Source organism: Pinus tabuliformis, chromosome 9 (assembly GCF_031772625.1).
Source record: "Pinus tabuliformis cultivar Carrire ecotype Pingquan chromosome 9, CPIR1, whole genome shotgun sequence".
Lineage (NCBI taxonomy): Eukaryota > Viridiplantae > Streptophyta > Pinopsida > Pinales > Pinaceae > Pinus > Pinus tabuliformis.
Window position 1 is genome coordinate 771,128,048 of NC_142307.1, and position 21,234 is coordinate 771,149,281.

Sequence of the window (21,234 nt, forward strand, 5' to 3'; positions counted from 1 at the left end):
AAGGTCAACTTCTCATGAACATACCGACGGCACTAGAGTGGAGTTGGCAGTATTTGACATCGACGGATCAGAGGTCATAGTGACGAGGCAATGAGCAGATGAGAGGTCAAATAGGATTACCCAATCCCACGGAGGCAAATGAAAAATAAGATGAGATGTCCCCACCCAGACACGAAAGCAGAGGAGTGCCATGTTCAAGAGTGACATACTGCCGACACAACAATAATTATGGTTCCAAAATTTCTTTTCCCCCACCATTTCTGGCGAGTACCCCTATTATTTTTAACAAGCTTGATGGGGATAGCATATGCTTGTGGTGCGTCATTTCGACAAAATCCGATGTCATTAGGTTTTAACGAGTCTGACAAAGGAAGAACTCGGCGTCTTTTCATGTTTAGAGAGTTTGAAAAGACCGCAAAAAGGAAACTCCAGGGGTGTCCTTTTTCGTAAAGTTGTGTCTCTCGGGCCCGAAAAAGTATAAAATAATACCCGAAAGAACCGCCCGATCATTACGATCGAGGAGTACTTTTCATGAATAGTGATTTTGACCTGAAAAAGTAAAAAAGTGATCAAGACCACGTCGTTTCGTAACCATTAACGAGTCCGAAACGACAAAAACCCGGTAATCTTTTTAAGTTTTAACGGTCGACAAAAAGAACTTAAAACGACCGCCCCTTATTAACGTTTAACGAGTCAAGAGGGAAAACTCGGCAATCTTTTCGTTTTTAAACGGTCAGAAAAGAGCTGAAAGCGGACCTTCATTTTTATTCTCTTTAACGAGTCAAAAAGGAAAAAATACTCGGCAATCTTTTCATTTTTTACGAGTCAGAAAAGAGCGTAAAGGCGACTCGTCCTGAAGGAACGAGTGGTATAAAGGGTAGCAACTGGTTCCGGTAATGGTGGAACTGCTCAAAACATGTAATGGTCAAGAGGCTGGCTAATAAAACCACTCATCGCTGCGGTTCCTCAGGAAAGGAAAACAACCAAGTGAAAGCATATGATCGGCTAAAGAGATGGTAGCAATGGAATGAAAACAACCAAGGCTCATCTAGCAGAATTTAGCAGATAAAAGGCAATCACGAGATGTAAATCAGGTATGGGTTCATTTTTACACAAGCTTGAACCATGGAGAACTTTGCTTGGATTCGGTTTCATGTTTACACAAGCTTGAAATGGAAAAACTATGCTTGTTATGAATTTGCATACCTCCAAATGATAATGCAAATCGAGGTACATGCCCCCCAAGCTTCATGGCATTGACGGAGTGGATGGAATGAAGGTTCACTTGGAAAGACTCGATTTTGAAAAGGAGGATGCATGCCCCCCGGGCCTCAGTCACGCGCCCGGGTCAGCTGCCGTCATCAGGATGACGGACTGGGTGTTGCATTTTCTGTGGAAATAAGACCATTTAGGAATGGTAGATGACTATATGTGAAGTGTGAACCGGGGAACGAAAGTTGGTCTACGATCTTGATTGTCCTTCCTTCGTGCGGAAAACACATCACTCTGAAGAGTGAGGACACAATTGCACGTATGCGATAAATATAGTCTCGCCCAAGGAGTAAATTGTAATCTAACGGGCCTTGGACTACCATGACGCCCATTTGAATGGTTTTCCCTTATAATGTGATAGGTACATGGGGAAGAATTCCTAAAGGTCGACTGGTTTCTCGATGAAAACCTGTAAGGTTTCTTATTTCAGGTAGAAGCAGTGGTGAACCAAGTGCTTCCCAAGCTGTTGAAGAAAGGATGCTCACGGGAGATCCCTCATCAATAATGGTACCGGCCATAACCATTCGGTAGACTTGGACTATAATTCGAAATGGTCTGGAAGGTGGTAGCCGGGGACTGCCTAGTTGATCCCAATTGAAGGAAACAACGAGGTTACTCGGAGGTGGGACCAGATAAACGGTCGGATATGGCTCTGATGGACTTCCTTCCTGCTACGAAGGAATGAGAGGGATGCTCACTTGATCATTAGATTCTATGTTTATGTATAGAATTTGGACGGTGTGATCTTCATCCTTTACAGTGATAACATCATCTGAGGATGGAACTTCTGAAGGCAAAACCGGGTCACTTGTTATCTGGACCTTTGGAAAGACCGGGTCACTTGTCATCTGGACCTTTGGACTTTCATCTGGTTTGGATTCAGGTGGTTCATCTTTGATGACAAACGTTTCCGGAACAAAGTGGTGTATAGACGACGAGGGTAAATCAACAGCGTTTCCGACCAGGGACTGGTCTGGAACAGGCTGAAAATCAACACTCTTTCCGACCAGGGACTGGTCTGGAACAGGCCGTAAAGCAACACTCTTTCCGACCAGGGACTAGTCTGGAACAGGCTGAGCAACACTCTTTCCGACCAGGTACTGGTCTGGAACAGGCTGAGCACAGCCAGGTTCTGGAAGAGAAAGCTGGACCAAAGAGGAATCAGGCTTGATTTCTTGGTCAGCAGGGGAACGTTCTGCAATTGCAGAGAGACGTCGATAACCAGCAGGAAGTTGAGTTGAGGGAGCTGTAAGACTTTCCAATACAATAGAGGCTCTATCCATGAATGGACAAAGGTGAAGGGGATGATTGCCTTCACAAAGTCTACAGGGGATTCGAATCTTCCCTTTTCCCTTAACATTTCCAGCTGATAGGGTAGCATCACCATGATCTCCAGAGGATGATGCAGGGCGGTCCCGATCGTGAGCCCATACTTCTAAGACCCTGGGGATGCCAGGACAATCGCGAAGAAGATGGTCTTCCTTGCATAATCTACAAGGAAATTTAGTCTTCCGCTGTGGAGCAGGAGGAGACTTTACTTCAGTTATATTCGGGGTAGATGGGACCTTTGTTTTGGGAGACTTCTTCTTTTTGGTCTTCTTCTTCTTCTTCTTAGCCACCTGGTTACTTAAATCCAGAGTTTCACCAGGCGAAGTAGAAGATGAGGACGCAGCAGTAGGCGAAGAAGGACAGGGATCCACCTTGGAATCAAAACGATGTTGCTCGGGTGGAGGAGGTGGTGGTGGAACAGGAGTTATCACACTCGAGACCACTGAGTTTGAGAACACCCATACGGGTAAACCGATGGTGAACCCAGGCAAAGACAAAGTTGTTATATACTGGACACCGACATTTCCGACAGAAGGAATCGGACCAGCCGGAGGACCACCTTGGCCGGTGGGCTCAGGGAAGGATGCCATTTGAGCGAGAAAGAACACTACTCAAGCTAACGCAAGCAAAATTTAACCGGGTTATATGTGATCGTGGTCAAATAAATTTTAAGACACTGAACTTTGAACTTGACCTTTTCACTTTTTAAGAGTCGAGAAAAGGACGAAAAGATGACTCTAGTCTCCTTCGAATATTTAATGAGCACGAAGTGACAAGACGCTCACAGGCACCTTTTCGTTTAAGGAGTCCGAAAAGGATCAAAAGTGACTGCTCTGGAATTCTAGGTAGAGGGTGTGCCAAACTTTTCGCAAAACCACAGAATACTTTTTAGGGTACGGATGGTCAATCTTCGTGAATGCTGTGTTCACTGCATTGCGAATCGTAGGGCGGCCGACACGGCTTCCTATGGATAAAGGCTTTATTCCTATAGGGGTCTCCCAATATATACGCGACGGTACGTGGGAGCACAGTCCGTATTGGCACTTATCGTTTCACCGTGGAGGAATCACCCAACCACTCGACAGTAAGCTACCAGGTTTAACGACGCCGGAACACGTCTCTAACCTAGACCTCTAGAATGTTTGCGTTATGTTCCAATGCGTTGTTAGGTTCATTGAGTTTATTTTATAGTTTATCTTCAATTATGTTTCAGTTTTTTGGTCCTACCGTATGTGGTCTCTCCAAACTTCCTAAATGCAATCTATATGCCAAAATTATATCGTTGCATTCGATGAATTCTAACTACAGGAGAGTTGAGATTTTCAAACAAACAAAATGCAGATCCTAATGCAGCGAATAACAAGAAATAAAAGTTTTTTCTTTTTCTTTTTAAAAGCGACAAATAACAATAAATGCTAACTAATATAATGCAAAAAGCTCTTTTGTTTTTTGATTTTTAAGATGGCATAATGCATGTAAACAAACCTCAAGAGATACCCACGAGTACAAACACAATTCACTCAATGGACACAGAACCAATTCAGAAACATGAAGATGAACTGTCAAAGCAAAGGAAAACACAAAGACGTTTAATGAACCATGTGATCTAAGTTCAAATGAAGTCAAGCAAGATCCAAGCAAGCTAGAAGTGAATCACTAGATGAGTGCGGAAAACAATCGAGAAGCTGACTGGATGATCAAACCACAACGTCCCACAGAAGGCTCGACATGCACAGCCACTAGGTACTCTAGGGCTGGGATACAAAATCGATAGAAATAAGCAAACAACTGAAGGATGAAAGTAACAACCAGTCACACAGAGGTCCAACACACTTCCAGAAGCAGCAAAAGATAGGGAAGAACAAAAAATCCGAGTTTAAGGAGCTTTCAACTATCAAACTGGCAAAATTCACAGAGATGGCGCGACTGTGAAACTGCAACTCGCGCTAACAATTAATTGGCGCGGGTTCCTATGGAGAAACATGCGCCAACTGGCGCGACTGTCAGAAGAAAAAACGCGCCAGCCGCGTTTACTGACCCTGACTGACAGTGCCCAGAAGAACCAAACAGTAGATAGCAATTTCAAAACTGACCCAGAAAGTTCATTAACTCAGGCAAGTGAGAGAAAACTAATCATGCAAGACAAACTCCAAATAGCTTCTCCCCAGTGGAGTCGCCAAATTGTTGGTGAGGTAAATCCCCTCTGCGGACAGAGGCGATCCCACTAGCTTAAAACAGAACTAGCCACAATCAATCCACGCTGCTACGCAAGTTCCTAGTTGTACAGTAAAGGTGAATTAAGAAGACCAACTTGGAATCCAACGCTATAGTTGAAGCAGAGTTGGTGTTCTCGCTCCCTCGCTCCGGCAGGTCACAATCCTTGCGATCTTTGCAAACGGACAACTACACATGCAAAGGAAGAAACAGATACAAGCATAAAATCCACCAAGGCACAACTATATTTCAGTCAGAAAGGAAATAAATCAACATCACTATAATAGACAATGAGATTGGAACTATAATAACAGTCGTTCATTAATTAATAATAGACAGGAAAAGTTACAACCAAGGTTCTGACGCTGAACCTTTCCTCTGGCTGGGCGAGCAGCTATATGCCTTGCAGTAGACTACCTCTCTCTCGGACTTCCGGTAGCATAACCTCTCTAGCATTACTCCAACAACTCAAGAACTCAAAGCTACAGCACTTCGGAACTCATAAACTTGGAACTAGCACTCTAGCTTGTCTAATGCATGAGGACAAGCTTTTATAGATGAATAAGGGAGAAAGATTCAATGCACCAGGACACCCATTATGAATTGGCAACATCCATGAAAAGCTAATGTGGATAGATATGATGACTCTCGAGCTTTATCAAATGGATTTTTCCCTCAAAGGAGCTCATGATCTGGGAGGAAAAATCATACAGTCGTGCTTTTAGCAAAAAACATTACTAAACTTGACTGGCGCGGGCATTGTTCTAAGACAGAGCGCCAATGATCGCGCCCCTTTTTGAGGATCTGAGTTATTGGCGCGGGTCAGACATTGGGTACCTGCGCCAATGGGAAAAGGGCACTTTCCAGGGATAATTTGCAGAAGGTGTCTTGAGGGAACATGAAGTACATACACAGGGGAACATAGTGCAAGTGTTTTTAGGCTATGTCACTGCTCACAGGTCCCGGAAAGCATCCTCCAATGTACTAAAATTGAGGCGATAGGGACGGTGACCAACGGTGACAATTTACTGTGTAACAATGACCTCTAATAGTACGTTCTAGGTCTTGTAATTTCTCCTTAAAGGATGCTACCTCTTTGTTCCTATCAATCAACTGAAAGGTTATTTGTTCTTTCTCTTTATCCAAATAGGCTACTTCAGCGATGAGCATAGGCTCTGTTGTAGGAATTTTTAGCTTTTGTTTTAATGATTGGACTTCAACTTTTGTTCCCTATATTAAGGCTTTAATTTCCCCTTTGTCCTCTAGGTTAATGCCCAACTTGACGATAAACTATTTAAAGCCTTCATTCTATACATACATGGCCCTAGAATGTGTCGTTTATTGCTTGATCCTATTAGATGCCTTCTTTAGAAGCTTCTTACTTTGCTAATTGAAAATGAGGCCTTGCTCAAATCATTATATAACATCTCACTAATATACCTATGTAAATTAATCTTTTCATGCAAAGGGACATCTGCGGTGTTGAGGGATAAGTCCATTATTTTAAATTCAACTCCTATGGGGAGTAATTTTGTAGTAGGATGTAGTAAGGAAAGTCTAAGTTGATTCTTCTCAAGGTCCATTGTCAAAAGCAATCCAGTTTGAGAAGAATATGATACATGTTTGGCTAGTTGAGCCATCATCTCTCCTTTTTCTCTTTGACTATTTTCTTAAATTTCATGGTAATATTTTAATGTTGCATCTAAAATTGAGGGACTCCCTTCCACCATAGGAACTTTCACATCTGTGGAGTTGGATGGTACAATATGCTCCATATTTGTCAGGCTCGTCTGAAAACCTAGTTGATCAAGAGTACTTGCTGTTAATTTCACTTGTATTTCCTCTTCATCCTCAGGATGTATCCTAGCCTTCTTTGATATATGAGACTCTTCCACATCTATATCCATTTCTTTAGGAGTATTTATTTTTTAAAAAAATATCTTTAGTTATGGGGGTATCAATCTCTAGTTTTGAACTAACTAGGCCTCTTGGTTTTCCTTCCACTCTATTCCAGGCATGCTTTCATTGGTGTATGGGGTTGAGTTGACACTATTTCTCCTGTTAGAAACAATATGATGGGGGTCATACCACCATCTCTCACCCAACTCAAAATGGAAATCTTTCATTTTGTCTTTAGCATGAGCTAAATCTTGTCTATAATTTACAATGAATGGACCCACAATATTTGCTAGCTTGAACATATACCCTTTATTCCTAGGAAGAAAGTGAACTTGGTCCACATATAAGTCTGTTAAATTCCAAGGAGAAAACTCTCATGGGAATGAATATTGGAAATCTATAGGGCTTCTCATCGAATCCATACAACATGATCTCAGTAAAATCCTCAAATAGATACCAATCACCCACTTTGAAATCCTTACTCACTTGTAGAAAATGCTTATATTGTGGGACGACCCTTGGGGGTGGTGAACCATTCAGGATAGTTAGACGGTGGCCATAAAAGTAGACATAAAGTTAGAAAACCCCTTATTTCCATACTTTCTCTTGACTATACTGGTCCATGATGAGCACTAGTATTGCAGCAATAATGTTGCAACTCATGGGGCTACCAACATTACTTTATCAACTCGGGGTTCGTACAAACTTGGAGGTGACAGTGTTGTATACACAAGTAAATGTGATGGGTATGCTCTTTGTCACTACTAATCTGGCGATAGACCACTAAGGTTTTTCAAACCAGACTTCTATGGATTCAGAAGAATCTTGATTACCAATGAGGAAAAGAGAAATCTACACTAAGAGAAAGCTTGTCTACTGCAGTAAGGAAAAAGACTGAAATCAAATGCTTAAACACACCATTTTCTAACTAACTGCTGAGAGGCTATGCTTCAAAAGAATGCTAATTTAACATGTATGCAATCCTACTGTCCTAAGCATGCAAATTCAAAACATCAAACATTCTACTGCTGTGCATGTAAATGAATAAAAAAAATATGTTTTTCTTTTTGTCCTTTTTTTATGTGAAAGTGTGAAAGCTAATCTCTTTTGGTGATGTGGCAGGTGGCTTAGGGATGATGGTGAATGGTTAGAATGCTTGGGATACCAGTAGGGGTCCTTTTCTAGCTTCCTAGATGCTTTTTCCTCAATTCCGACTCAACAAGCCACTACAAGTAAACCTACAAGATGTCCTAATGCGTTCTACAAGATATCCTGAAAACCTACAAGATCCCCTGTATTTCTACAAGATACAGCCAAGAGAAAAAGGAGGGATGTTGAAGGTGATGGAAGGCTTAGGGAAGGTGGTTGGTGGATGGAATGAGGCAAGGGAGTGCCTAGGACCACTTCAGAACTCAAAACCAGAGTGTGAGATGGTTGGATTTGCTCAACAAGCTTGGAGAAGTATTCTTGTGAAATGATGAAATTGGTGAGGGTTTTAGTGAAGGAAAGGAATGATCATGGGTGGATGAAGTTGGAATGAGGTTGTTAATCATGAAATCTCTATGTACTTCTGAAACACTTGCACTGCATCAAACATTGACATTTACCCAAAAATCATGTAAACAAGAAGGATTTCAATTAACTAGGGAAAACAAAATTTCATGAGCTAGCTGCCTACTTCATGCATGAGGAAAACTTGCAGAATGAGATGAAACATTGATGATATCTAATGTAATATTGAAGATAGAAGAAATGATAACTAAATCCTACTCTTACAAACTGATCAAATGTTGGCCTAAGTACAGAAAAACCCTAAATTCCATGAGAAAGTAGAATTCTGTCTTTTTGGGGCTACATAGGAGTTCTTTCCTCAAACCATGATCCCTGAAGGAAGGAGTGAGGCCAAAACCACCTACTGATAGCTTTTTTATGTTCCTTTATCTCTTTTAAGCTACTGCTGAAGTAAAGAACAAATGGAATCAAACTAATAAGCAAACTAATCAAATCTACACTACTTGCAATGAAATAATTCTAAAGACAATTCAACCATTAATCTATGAAATCAACCTAAGCATACAAATACAAGAAGAGGGGCCTTTTCTGCTAGGGTTGGGCCCTAACCTAAGAGCTTCAGCCCTCTGAGTTAACTCAGTGCTGGATCAAGGAAATGCCCATTCCCATTATCAAATCAGAAAATTACATAACAATGTCTTCCACAAGTCTTGAACTTGAAAATGACTAGTGTTTTTACAACAAAAATTCGAATCCTAATGAGGCTCTAGGCCTCTTTATTTATAAAAATAAAGTCTCCAATGACTTCCTTAAATATATGGAGGCTTGGCTCCCAAACTATAGATAAACTAGCTCTTTAACTATCACTTGCTCGGCTGCCTTTTGATCTCCATGACTTGGCTGCTTGTACTCCGAGCTAATGTGATTGATGGAGAAATATTCAAATGAGTGAGGAGTAAATGAGGAGGATTTACCTCATACAATTTATCCTCCTTGTCTCATTCGAGTTTCAGCCTTTAATTAGCCAAAATTTCCATGATTTTCTCTCAAAAACCTGCAATTAATGCACATTAGTCCACTAGGCATAATATCTCACTTTGACTCATCTCATTAAACAAAATACAATCAAAATATGTAATAAATTGTGAGAAGAGTTGATTTAACTAAGCTAGGAGGTGGATTAAGGTCCATATAGTTGCCCAATGATCATATTCATCAAAAACTCTTTCACTTACACACTTAGCCCAATGACCTTCACTTATTTATATAGTATAGCCCTCATACAATACCAAGAGTCAAAACAACATTAATGTCGGTGGTAATCTTTGACGGGATCAATATTCGTTGTCGCACTCATTACTATGGGCCAATACCATGGTAAGGACCCCTGGTATTTAGAATACCATGGTACAAAAACCATACACTACTTTTCTTCACTAAACTCATGTGCATACGCGACTTGGCTTAACAAAACCCATGTATAGTTCTTGAACTTCCAAATTTATCATTCCTCTGAACTGATTCCTCTGAATTTTCATGCATTATGTCACATCTGATTCATTCTAGTATTCTGTTGTATTCATTCTGTCACCTCTGAACTGACTTGTGAATTCTGTTATAAGTGAGTTGCCATCAAGGACAACACATGCATCATAATTCCAACAAAATCAATGCATCTAATGCAAGAAATCAAATAAGATTAGAAAACAACATCTACACTAAAATCAATGCATCTAATTCAAGTAATCAAATGGGATTAGAAATCAACGTCTACACTCAAATCAATGCATCTAGTCCAAGTAAGCAAATAGGATTAGAAACCAACATCTACATTGAAATCAATGCATCTAGTGCAAGTAATAAAATACGATTATAAATCATCATCTACACTAACATCAATGCATTTAGCGCAAGCAATCACATAGGATTAGAAAGCATCTACATTGAAATCAATGCATCTAGTGCAAGCAATCAAATATAATTAGAAATCAACATCTACATTGAAATTAATGCATCTAGTGCAAGCAATCAAATAGGATTAGAAATCACCATCTACACTGAAATCAATGCATTTAGTGCAAGCAATCAAATAGGATTAGAAATCATCTACATTGAAATCAATGCATCTAGTGCAAGTAATCAAATATCATTATAAATCAACATCTACACTAAAATCAATGCATCTAGTGCAAGCAATCAAATAGGATTAGAAATCACCATCTACATTGAAATCAATGCATCTAGTGCAAGAAATATTCTTCCCTCTCTCCCCCCTCCATTTATATCTATATCTCCCTCCATCTCTCCTTTGTCTCTCTATCTCACCCCCCAAAACTCACACGCTCTCTCACTCCATATCTATCAATCTCTTTGTCCCTCCCTCCCTGTCTCCATCTCTCTCTTCTTCCCTCTCTTCACCTTCCATCTATATCTCTATCTCCCTCTGTCTCTCTATATCACCCCCAAAACATACACTCTCTTTCTCCAATCTATATATTTATCACTCCCTCCTCCTCTCCCTCTCTCTCTCTCTCTCGTCCTCATCTTTCCCTCTCCCACACTTCTATCTCTCTTCCCTCTTGTTGTCCTCTCTCCCTCTCTCTCCATCTTTGTTATCACTCCCCCTCTCTCTCCACCTTTCTCTCTCTATGTCTTTCTTCTTATCTCCCTCTCTCTCCACCTTTCTCTCTTTATGTCTTTCTTCTTACCTCCCTCTCTCTCCTCCTCCATCTCCATCTTTATTTCCCCACCTCTCTCCACTCTCTCACATCCTCTCTTTCCCTTTCTCTCCCACATCTCTCTCTCTCTCTCTCTCTCTCTTCACCCTCCAACTCTATTACTATATGCCTCTCTCTCTCCTTCTCTCCCTCTTTCTCTCCATCTATCCTTCTTTGTCTCATTATCTCACCCCAAACATACACACTCTCTCTCCATCTCTCCCTTGTGACTCCCTCTCTCTCTCCACTTCTCACTCTTTGTGTCTTTCTTCTTCCCTCCCTCTCTCCCCCTCCAACTCCATCTCTATATCCCTCCCTCTATCCTCCTCTCTCTCAATTCCTCTTCCTCTCCCTTTCTCTCCTACCTTCTTCTCTGTTCCCCCATCTCTCTCTCTCTCTCTCTCTCTCTCTCTCTCTCTCTCTATATATATATATATATATATATATATGTATATGTATATATGCCCCCCCCCCTCTCTCTCTCTCTCTCTCTCTCTCTATTTCCCCTCCAATCCTCTCTCTTCCCCCATCACTATATTCCTATCTCTCTCGTCCTTCCTCTCTCTCTCTCTCTCTCTCCTGCCTCCTATTTTCCTCTCTCTCTCTCTCTCTCTCTGCCCTCCAATCCTCTCTCTACCCCCAATCCTCTCTCTTCCCCCATCACTCTCTCTCTCTCTACCCTCCAATCCTCTCTCTACCCCCAATCCTCTCTCTTCCCCCATCACTCTCTCTCTCTCTCCAACTGTGTTACTATATCCCTCCTTTTCTTCTTCTCTACTCCCTTGTCTCTATCTCTCCTTCTTTGTCTCTTAATCTCACCCCTAGACATACACGCTCTCTCTCCATCTCTCCCTTGTCACTCCCTCTCTCTCTCCACTTCTTACTCTCTATGTCTTTCTTCTTCCCTCCCTCTCTCCCCCTCCAAATCCATCTCTCTATCCCTCTCTCTTAAGTCCTCTCTCTCATCCTTCCTATCTCTCCCTTTCTCTCCTACCTCCTTCTCTCTTCCCCCATCTTTCTCTCTCTCTCTCTCTACCCTCCAATCCTCTCACAATCTCCCTCCCTCTCTCCATCTCTCTCTCCCACTTCCATCTTTATATCTCCCTCTCCCTCTCTTACCCTTCTCTACCTCCCTCACTCTTCTCCCTCTCTCTCTCTTCATTCCTCCTCTCCCCTTTCCTTCAGTTTATCTCCATCTCTCCCTTCACTCCCCCTATCTCTCCACCTCTATCACTCTATGTCTTTGTTCTTCCCTCCCATATATATGTAGAGTTAATATACATATCATGATATATTAATATATATTATAATATAACAAATTTAATATTGTATTAATCCAAAGTTATTAAATTTAATAATATTAATATGAATATTAGATTTAATAATAATAATAATATTAATTTTTAATAATAATATTAGGGTTAATAATGTTTTTTTGCATGGTATTAATAATAATTTGGTCCATGGTATTTGGGTCATAGGCTTGATATATAATTAGATGTTGATTTTTAATCATATTTGATATATTTTTATTTATTTACCATACCTCTTTATACTTCTTTTATATTTATTTATTTACCATATATCTTTTATAAATATGGTATTTGGCCCATGGTATTAATAATAATTTGTCCCATGGTATTTGGCCCACAGGCTTCACCTAAATAAAACCTCTTTTTTGAATTTTTGTAAATATAAAGAGGTTTATGGAGTAAATATAAAAGAGGTTTTATTTATTTCATACCTTTAATTTATTTATATTTTTAGTTATTTACCATACCTGTTTTATTTATTTACTATACCTCTCGTTTATTTATTTATTTACCATACCTCTTTTTTTTCAGTGTTCTAAACCTCTTCATATTTTAAATTTATATTATATTTATGCATAATAATAATTAAATTAATTTTTATATAGGACCAACATTAAATTAAAATGTTAAATATTAAAACCTAAACATTATATATTAAATATTTATATATTTATGTTTATTTACCCAATAATAAATATTAAATAGATGATCAAAATTTAATAAATATTAAATATTTTTTTGTCATAAACATAAAATAAATATTTATATTTATTTTCATCATTTTACATTTTTTTGGTACGCGCTTAAGTGTTCAAGTAATTTCCAATAGACGCGTAAAATCTTCCACATATTGTTGAGTTGTTCTAGTAGAATCTTCATTCTATCTTCCATCTTATACTTATAAAATAACAAATAGTTATTTTCATCCACTAAATTTTTATGGCCATGATTGTTAGTATAGAAGAAAGAAAGAAAGAAATTATTTTAGTGACCACAAGGCTAAAAATATCCTATGGGACAGATTGCTTCTACATCTGCTTGATGTATTAGGCCATTTTTCTATGAAGCTTCACAATAAATGCTCCCAGCTTCTTGACAAACCCCTCGCTAAATAGATTATCCCAAGAGCTAGCTGCCAGCATATTTGCATAACTTTCCCTATTGTCTTTGAAGGCCTCACATTCTAAAATGAAATATTTTTCTGTTTCCACTTTTCCGAAAGAACTAAAAATGCATACCCTTTCCTCCCACACTTCCTTTGACCTTTTCCAGCACCCTGTTTCACAACGAAGTTGACGAGAATTAGTCCTTAACTGACCAATAAGAATTTTGGCTCTCAAGAGATATTGGCCTCTATGTATGCTTTTGGTTGATGATTATGAGTGGGATTAAACACTTCAATATAGTAATTTTTCTTTCTTCCTAGCTCCTTATTCCAAGTACGTTTGTGGAACTTTTCCATAACAAATGCTTTTATCTCTTTGTTATACCCCATTTACTAAACCATTTGTTATTTTGCTGCATCCAAGTTTTTTTGCTCTTGCACAATCTATCATTAAAGACAACCTTAGGTCATCTACCCTCTTCCATTTGCTCAATTTTTTTTAAATACCTTATGACTCACACCATAGCAATTGCTTCAATAAGAGCAATCCCTGTTTCATTTAACAAGATATATAGTTACATTTCAGTGTTGAAAGGTTTTGGATGCAAGTAACTAGACCATGATATCCTGGGTTTCCCATAGATTAGGACTGGCAGTTACTGATTCACCATGTGTTAAAAAAAAAAATGCAAGTATTTGACCTCAAAATTCAAAAGACAAATTACACGACTTTGAAAAAAAATGCAATGGGAAAAAATTGTATCCCCCTTATGCACATGTATTTGTGAAATGGAGTGGTTGCAATCCACGTGGCTTAACATGCACCTTTTTTTAACAGTGTGCATGTTGAATGATATGCAAATGACATAAATAGAAATTTATGATAATTCATAGTTAATATTTTTTTAAATTTTTTTATAAAATAATTATAAAAAAATTAGTATAATTTATAAATTAAGTAAAAATTTTGAAAAAATTGAGTTGAAATTGTTTAATATGTAAAAATTAAGTATTTTAGAAATTTAATTTTTTATGGCATTTTTATTTGATACAAAATTATATTCTTACTTGAAATTGTATTGTCAAATCCTAATAAAAAACTATTTTATCTATAAATTAAATTACACTATTATAAAAATATATTAAAATAAATTTTAATTTTTTAAATATATATATTTTTTTTAATTTTACGGTAAACTAATCCATTTTTATCAACATCTACATATAACATTAAATACATGAACACTTAAAAAGTGAAATTGCATAGACATTACGTTTGATTTTTTTAACGAGAGTAGATCTTGTTCCCTAATACGATTTTGAAACAATATTTAATACACACAACACTATTTACTAATAAAGTTTGTGTTGTGTGCCTCAATGTTATGCAAACACTCAATAAGCACACTTCACATATTAAATTTGTGTATGCTAAAAATACCATAGGTTGCAACAACTATCATATATGTATTTTCAAAGCAATACATCATATAAATATATATATAATTATAAATATTTTTGTATTAGGTGTGTTAGTCATTTTAGTTATTGATGACAAGTTTAGAGGGAACTTGTTAAGTATCCATTATTATTGATGTCATTATTGTATACTTAAAATTGTTTTTTTTTTTAATTTTTGAGTGTTGGAAGTTAAACTTGTTTGCTAAAATTTAAATGTGGATTCTGAGCAACTTATTTTTGTAGGGACAATGTTTATAGTTTTTTTTGTTCAAAAGAGTATGAAAAGTGTATAGTTAGTAGACTTTTTAAAGAGCTTTTCAACAATATATAACATGTTTTCTAACTCCCCAAGAATGAAGAGAAACCTAAGTTTGAAGTGATGGAGTCTAGTCTTTGGCAAGAAATACAAGCTTCATAGACTCATCTAGACCATCTAGAATTCTTCAAGGCGTATAGGCATCTAGATCCATTTGGGATGCACCAAGGAATTTGGGCGCTCAAACCCATCTAGGATGCACCAATGCATTCAAACCTTCAGGAGTGCAACATGGACACACTTAAGAAATGGGCTAGATCCAAATTTCCTGGCTTCAAATATTAGGTGGACCCCAGTACAATGTGGCACAAGATAGCAGGGACATGTGACAATGATGTGGCTGAGATGATGACATGGAAGTCTTAGGATGATGACACATGGCATTTATTTTCAAAAATTTTGAGTGACCAAGCGGATGTTTGGTATGTGAGATGTGGCGAGGTGTGATACGTGGCACATGACAAGGCATGGTATGTGGTACAACAACAAGTGGTGAGTCTTGATCAATCCATGAAGCATCAACGTGGCAGACTCAAGAGGTGGCTATTTTGTAAGACTTTGCAGTGTTCAAGAACTTTGACTTTTTGAGTGTTTTTGGAGTCTAGAGGCAAATGTCATCCAAGTATCTAGGGATCCATAGGTATACATTGCATACACACTTACCAAACACCTAGATCGAAATTCGAGTAAGGGAAGATAGGATTGGTCAAAGTTCCAAGAAATTATGGTTCCGAGAGTGCAGAGATTATCCTAGTATCTGGGAATCTGCGTGTGGAGCAGGTGCGCTGGCTAACAAGTGACCCAAATTCGGATTCACATAAGTACATCAAATAATATTGGTCCAAGTTCTAAGTGATTGAAGTTCCAAGTGAAAGCAGGCATCTGGTCATTCGGCCATCTGGGCGTGAACAATGTCAAGTCACATGTCTTAAGCTCATCCACATGTGGAGCAGGTGCACTGGCTAACAAGTGCCCCAAATTCGGATTCACATAAGTACATCAAATAATATTGGTCCAAGTTCTAAGTGATTGAAGTTCCAAGTGAAAGGAGGCATCTGGTCATTCGGCCATCTAGGGGTGAACAATGTCAAGTCACATGTCTTAAGCTCAAATCCCCGAATATGTGAAAAAAATCCTTTGAGACTAAAATTCCCTTCCCAAGTCACGAGGATCCAAAAGTGAAACCCTCAATGTTGAAAGCTAAGGTAAAGAAAAAAAATGGGAATCCAAGATTTGCCCATGTTCATAGTATATTTACCAATAAAACATCCAAACATCAGATTCATTGCAGCGATGGAGAGATAACCCTCTGGTTCTGGCCCTCGGTCCTATGACTCAAGATACCTTAAAAAATTGAGATTTGAGATCAGAAATTTGATGTTTTCAGGCACCAAATTTATTAAAGTCATGAAATGATAAAAGTCAGTATTGGACAAATTTGTGATTTTTGTAGTCTTAAATAGAAATAGAATGAAATGAGAATTGTGCATTCACATGTCAATTTCCTTGTGAGACTGTTGTAGATGTGCAAAACAATGGAAGTTAACATTGAATGAAAAGAGGAAGCTATGTTGTTGTTAATAAGCTTATCTTAGTGCCAAATCTAGTAAACTGGAGCTAGAGTAGGTAGAGGTGAGTTGATCTAGGTGGATATTGGTGGCCACCTACCTATTCCACTTGGACCCGCACCATTGTACCATTATTTCTTTCAGTTTACATAATTTTACCACAGTTTATTATTTTTGGTATTTTTTTGGGTCCTAAACTTCTGAAGCCGTTTTGAAGCCTAAACAAAGTTTTTTTGGAAAACGGGTAAACATGGGTCTTTCAATAATGTTTGCAGTTGAAAGTTGTAGTTCTCTGATAGATATTTCTAACGAGGTATCGTGTGCGTCAAACAAAGATCGTATGTCAAAGTTACGACCCCAGGAAGTTGATGTGCAAATTTACCCCAACGTGGCCCATAGTTTTGGTGCTTCATCTCCTAGGGTTAGGTTTTTGGATGTTTAAGGTTTTCCATTGTTTCTCAATAATAAATAGGCTTTCGAGCCTCATTGTAACACATTTTAGAGGCATGTAGCGACCATATCTCTTCTCAGAGATAAACTACCATCGCCCGAGCTAGTATATTTCCATTCTGTATGTAAGCATATTTTAGTTCTTTGATATTAATGAAATGAAGATTTATTTTTGTTGCATCTTTGTGTTTATGGTTATATATGTATTTTGTCTTGTTCCTGCATAAGTCTGGACCAGTGGTATCAGAGTGTTCTTCTCTTTCTTTATTTTTCTTTGCATGTCCCCAACGAGGTTGGCGTATAAGGAGTTAGAGCTCGAACTGGTTCAACCTTCGCAGGACCGGCCTCACAAACCCTAACAGCCTCCCATGGTAGAAGAAAATAAAGACGAGGGAGTAGGAGATAATTTTAGAATATTCCTCGAAGAATCCCTTGAGTGACAAAGGAACGTGATGATGGAAAACTTTGCCCAGATCCTTCGGTTGATGCCCATAGGCAACGCATCTTCATCTGTAAGCCACTCTGGAGGCACCACTCCCTCCATGGTACAAGTCAACTTTGACATTCCCATATTTGAAGGATAGATATATGCAAACGTCATAGATAGATGGTTAAATTTGTTGGAAGGGTATCTTTCAGTTCATGAATTTTCCAATAGGGAAAAGATTACTTTTTCACTCCTCAAAGTCACCCCCCACGTCAAGGAATGGTGGGAAACCTATGGTGAGTAGACGGATAAGAGGGATCCCTCACTATTTTCAGCCACACCCACTTAGAACTCTTTCCAAGACGCCATCAAGGAGCAGTATTAACCTGTTGGGAGCTATGAAGATAAGTACATAAAGTGGACCACACTATGGCAGGGAAGGGACCAAGACGTGCCAGAATTAAAAAATATTTTTCATACCCTTCGCACAAAGTTTGGTATCAAGGATTCTGAGTGGCATCTAGTACTCAAGTACTGCAGTTGTCTACACAAATACATCCAGGACAAGATGGAGTTCCTGGACATCTCCTCGCTTGGTATTTCCTACCGATACATTGTCAATATCGAGCAGAAGGTTAAACAAATGAACCAATACTTTGAATTTGTGAATCGGAAGCAAGGGAAAAGGGCCCCCAAACCATAGAACAAAGGACAAAGCCAAGGCGGGGTGACCTAGAACAACGCGTTGAAGTCATAATAAAATAACAACACCACAAAGACAAAGAAGGACACAGGAAATTGTTGTGAGTTCCATAAGAGCCCCACTCTGAACACAATTGAGTGTCGAGCTAAGCAGTCACTGGTGACCGAATTGAAGGCTTAAGAGTCATATGCATGTTCTAACTCTGATTTAGAACTCGACAAGCGTAATGAAAAAGGAAAGCATATTATTGTTGTGGAGCCCAGTGCCATTGTTGCCACCACCAAGATCTAGAAGATTGAGCCTAAAGATACAGAGGAGGGCGAGCGCCTCTTCCACTCACAAATGTGGGTGAAGGGTTCACCGTTATAATTCATTGTTGACAGCAGGATCCAAAAGAACCTCATTTCAATAGAGGTCATGAAGAATTTGGGCCTACTAACGACACCACACCCATAGTCGTACACCATCAGGTGCTTCACCAAGGACGAGATCTTCGCATCATCTAGCATTGTCGCCTTCCCTACAACACCAAGCCATTCACGCATGAGGTATTGTGTGATGTTTCTCCTCTTGAAGTTTGTGATGTATTATTATGCTAACCATACTTGTGGAAGTGTCATGATATGTATAAGTGTAGGCCTCACACTGTTATTATTTCTTTCGGAAATAAGTTATACAAGATACTAGACATACCCCACCCACCACCATCTCTTTGATCTTTGTTAAGCAATGCAGTAAGATCATCTCCCAAACTGGGAATTTTTTCTTCTTTCTTATTCGCTCTCAAAGTAAGGGGAAGATTGTGGCCACATCCATGGCCACTGGGAAGGGTTCCTCCATGCATCAGAAGCAAGTGGATAAGGTCATGGAAGAATACAAGGACATCTTCTCCTCACCCACAGGGGTATCCTTACACTGTCAGGTCAAGCATTCGATCGATCTAACTCTCAGGGCATCTCTACCCAACAGGCAGATATATCACCACTCCATTATGGAAAATGAAGAGATCAAGCGAAAAATCCAGGAGTTGTTGGAAAAAGGGCACATAGGACCAAGTTACTCGCATTGTGGGATCCCAATTGTACTTGTACGGAAGTAGAATGGGACCTAGAGGCTCTACATTGATTATCGATCACTAAAAAAATCATTGTCGGCAACAGGTATCCAATCACACAAATTGATGACCTTCTAGACCAACTCAAGGGGGCCAAATATTTCAACAATATCGATCTGAAGTTTGGCTATCACCAAGTTCCAATAGAGCCCACAAATGTATGGAAGATTTCTTTGAAATCCAAGGAAGGCCTTTTTGAATGGTTGGTTATGCCCTTCGGGTTGACAAATACCCCTCCTAATTTTATGAGGCTAATAGATGACATCATGCAGCCCTTCACCAGCTCATTCGTGGTTTTTTATCTAGACAACATCGTCATCTTCAACAAGAGTTTAGAAGAACACTTGCAACACATTTGATAGGTCCTTCAAACCCAGCGGCAGCACAAACTATGTGCCAACTTGAAGAAATGCACCTTTGGCATGAGCCAGGTCCAATATTTGGGTTATATCATAGATGAGTGAGGCATGCATGTGGATCTGACTAAGATCCAAGTCATTCAGGATTGGCCAGCCCCGACCACTCTAACAGAGCTTCGCGGCTTTTTGGGCCTTGCAAATTTTTATCAGACATTCATGCTGGGATTCTGCCATATCACTTGGACTTTGAGTCAAATTACCAAGGGCGGAGCGAAAGCAAAGTTTTCCTGGTCTAAATCCCAATAGAAGGTGTTTGTTGATTTGAAGTGTCGCCTCTGCTTTGCAACAATACTCACATTGCCAAACCTGCAATAGCCATTTGAAATTGAGATAGACGCCTATGACTATGCTATTGGTGAATTCCTCACCCAAAACAAGCATCCAGTGGCCTATCATAAAGAGACACTTTCGGATACAATTCAAAAGTACCCTACCTATGATAAAGATATATTTCCATCGTGCAGGCTCGTCAGCAATGGAAGCATTACATTATGGGAAGGAGACAGTCATCCACACAGATCACCAACCACTTTAGTTTATACAGACACATGGGAAGTTGCAAAATTATCACCATCAAAATTTGTATACATATCTGCAACAATTCCACTTGAACATTAAATACAAAAAGGGCAACACCAATCATATTGCAGACTGCCTCAGCCAACCCCCAGTTTTTAGCACTGACTACTGTTCTCAACTCTTATGGCCACGAGACCTATGGATGGATGCAACTGTATAAAAATGATCCAGAGTTCACCTCCACATACCAGATGCTAGTGGATGGCAATAAATTTCCTGATTTCCACCTTCAGGACTCATTATTATGCTACTTGGGCCACCTTTGCGTTCATTCAATCGAGCAAGCTAAGATGATTTGGGAGGCGCACTACAGTCGGGTCGCGGGACACTTTGTGTGGTATTAGAGCGGTATGCTCTTTTTCTATTTTTATTTGCATGTCCCCAACGAGGTCAGGGTAAAGGAGTTAGGGATCGATCTGTTTGAACCTTTGCAAGATCAACCTCGCAAACCACGATGGCCTCCCATGGCAGAAGAAAAGAAAGATGAGGGAGCAGGAGATCCTTTCAAAATATTGCTCGAAGAAGCCCCCAAATGACAAAGCAACAAGATGATGGACAAGTTTGCCCAGATCCTTTTGTGGATTCCCACAAGTGACACATATTCATCCGACAACCACTGTAGAGGCACCACTCCCTTCAAGGTGCAATTCAACTTTGACATTTCCATATTTTAAGGACAGATAAATGCAAACGTCATAGGTAGATGGTTAAATTTCTTGGAAGGGCATTTTTCAGTTCATGATTTTTCCAATAGGGAAAATATTTCTTTTTCACTCCTTAAAGTCACCCACCATGTCAAGGACTGGTGGGAAACCTATTGTGAATTGGGGGATGGG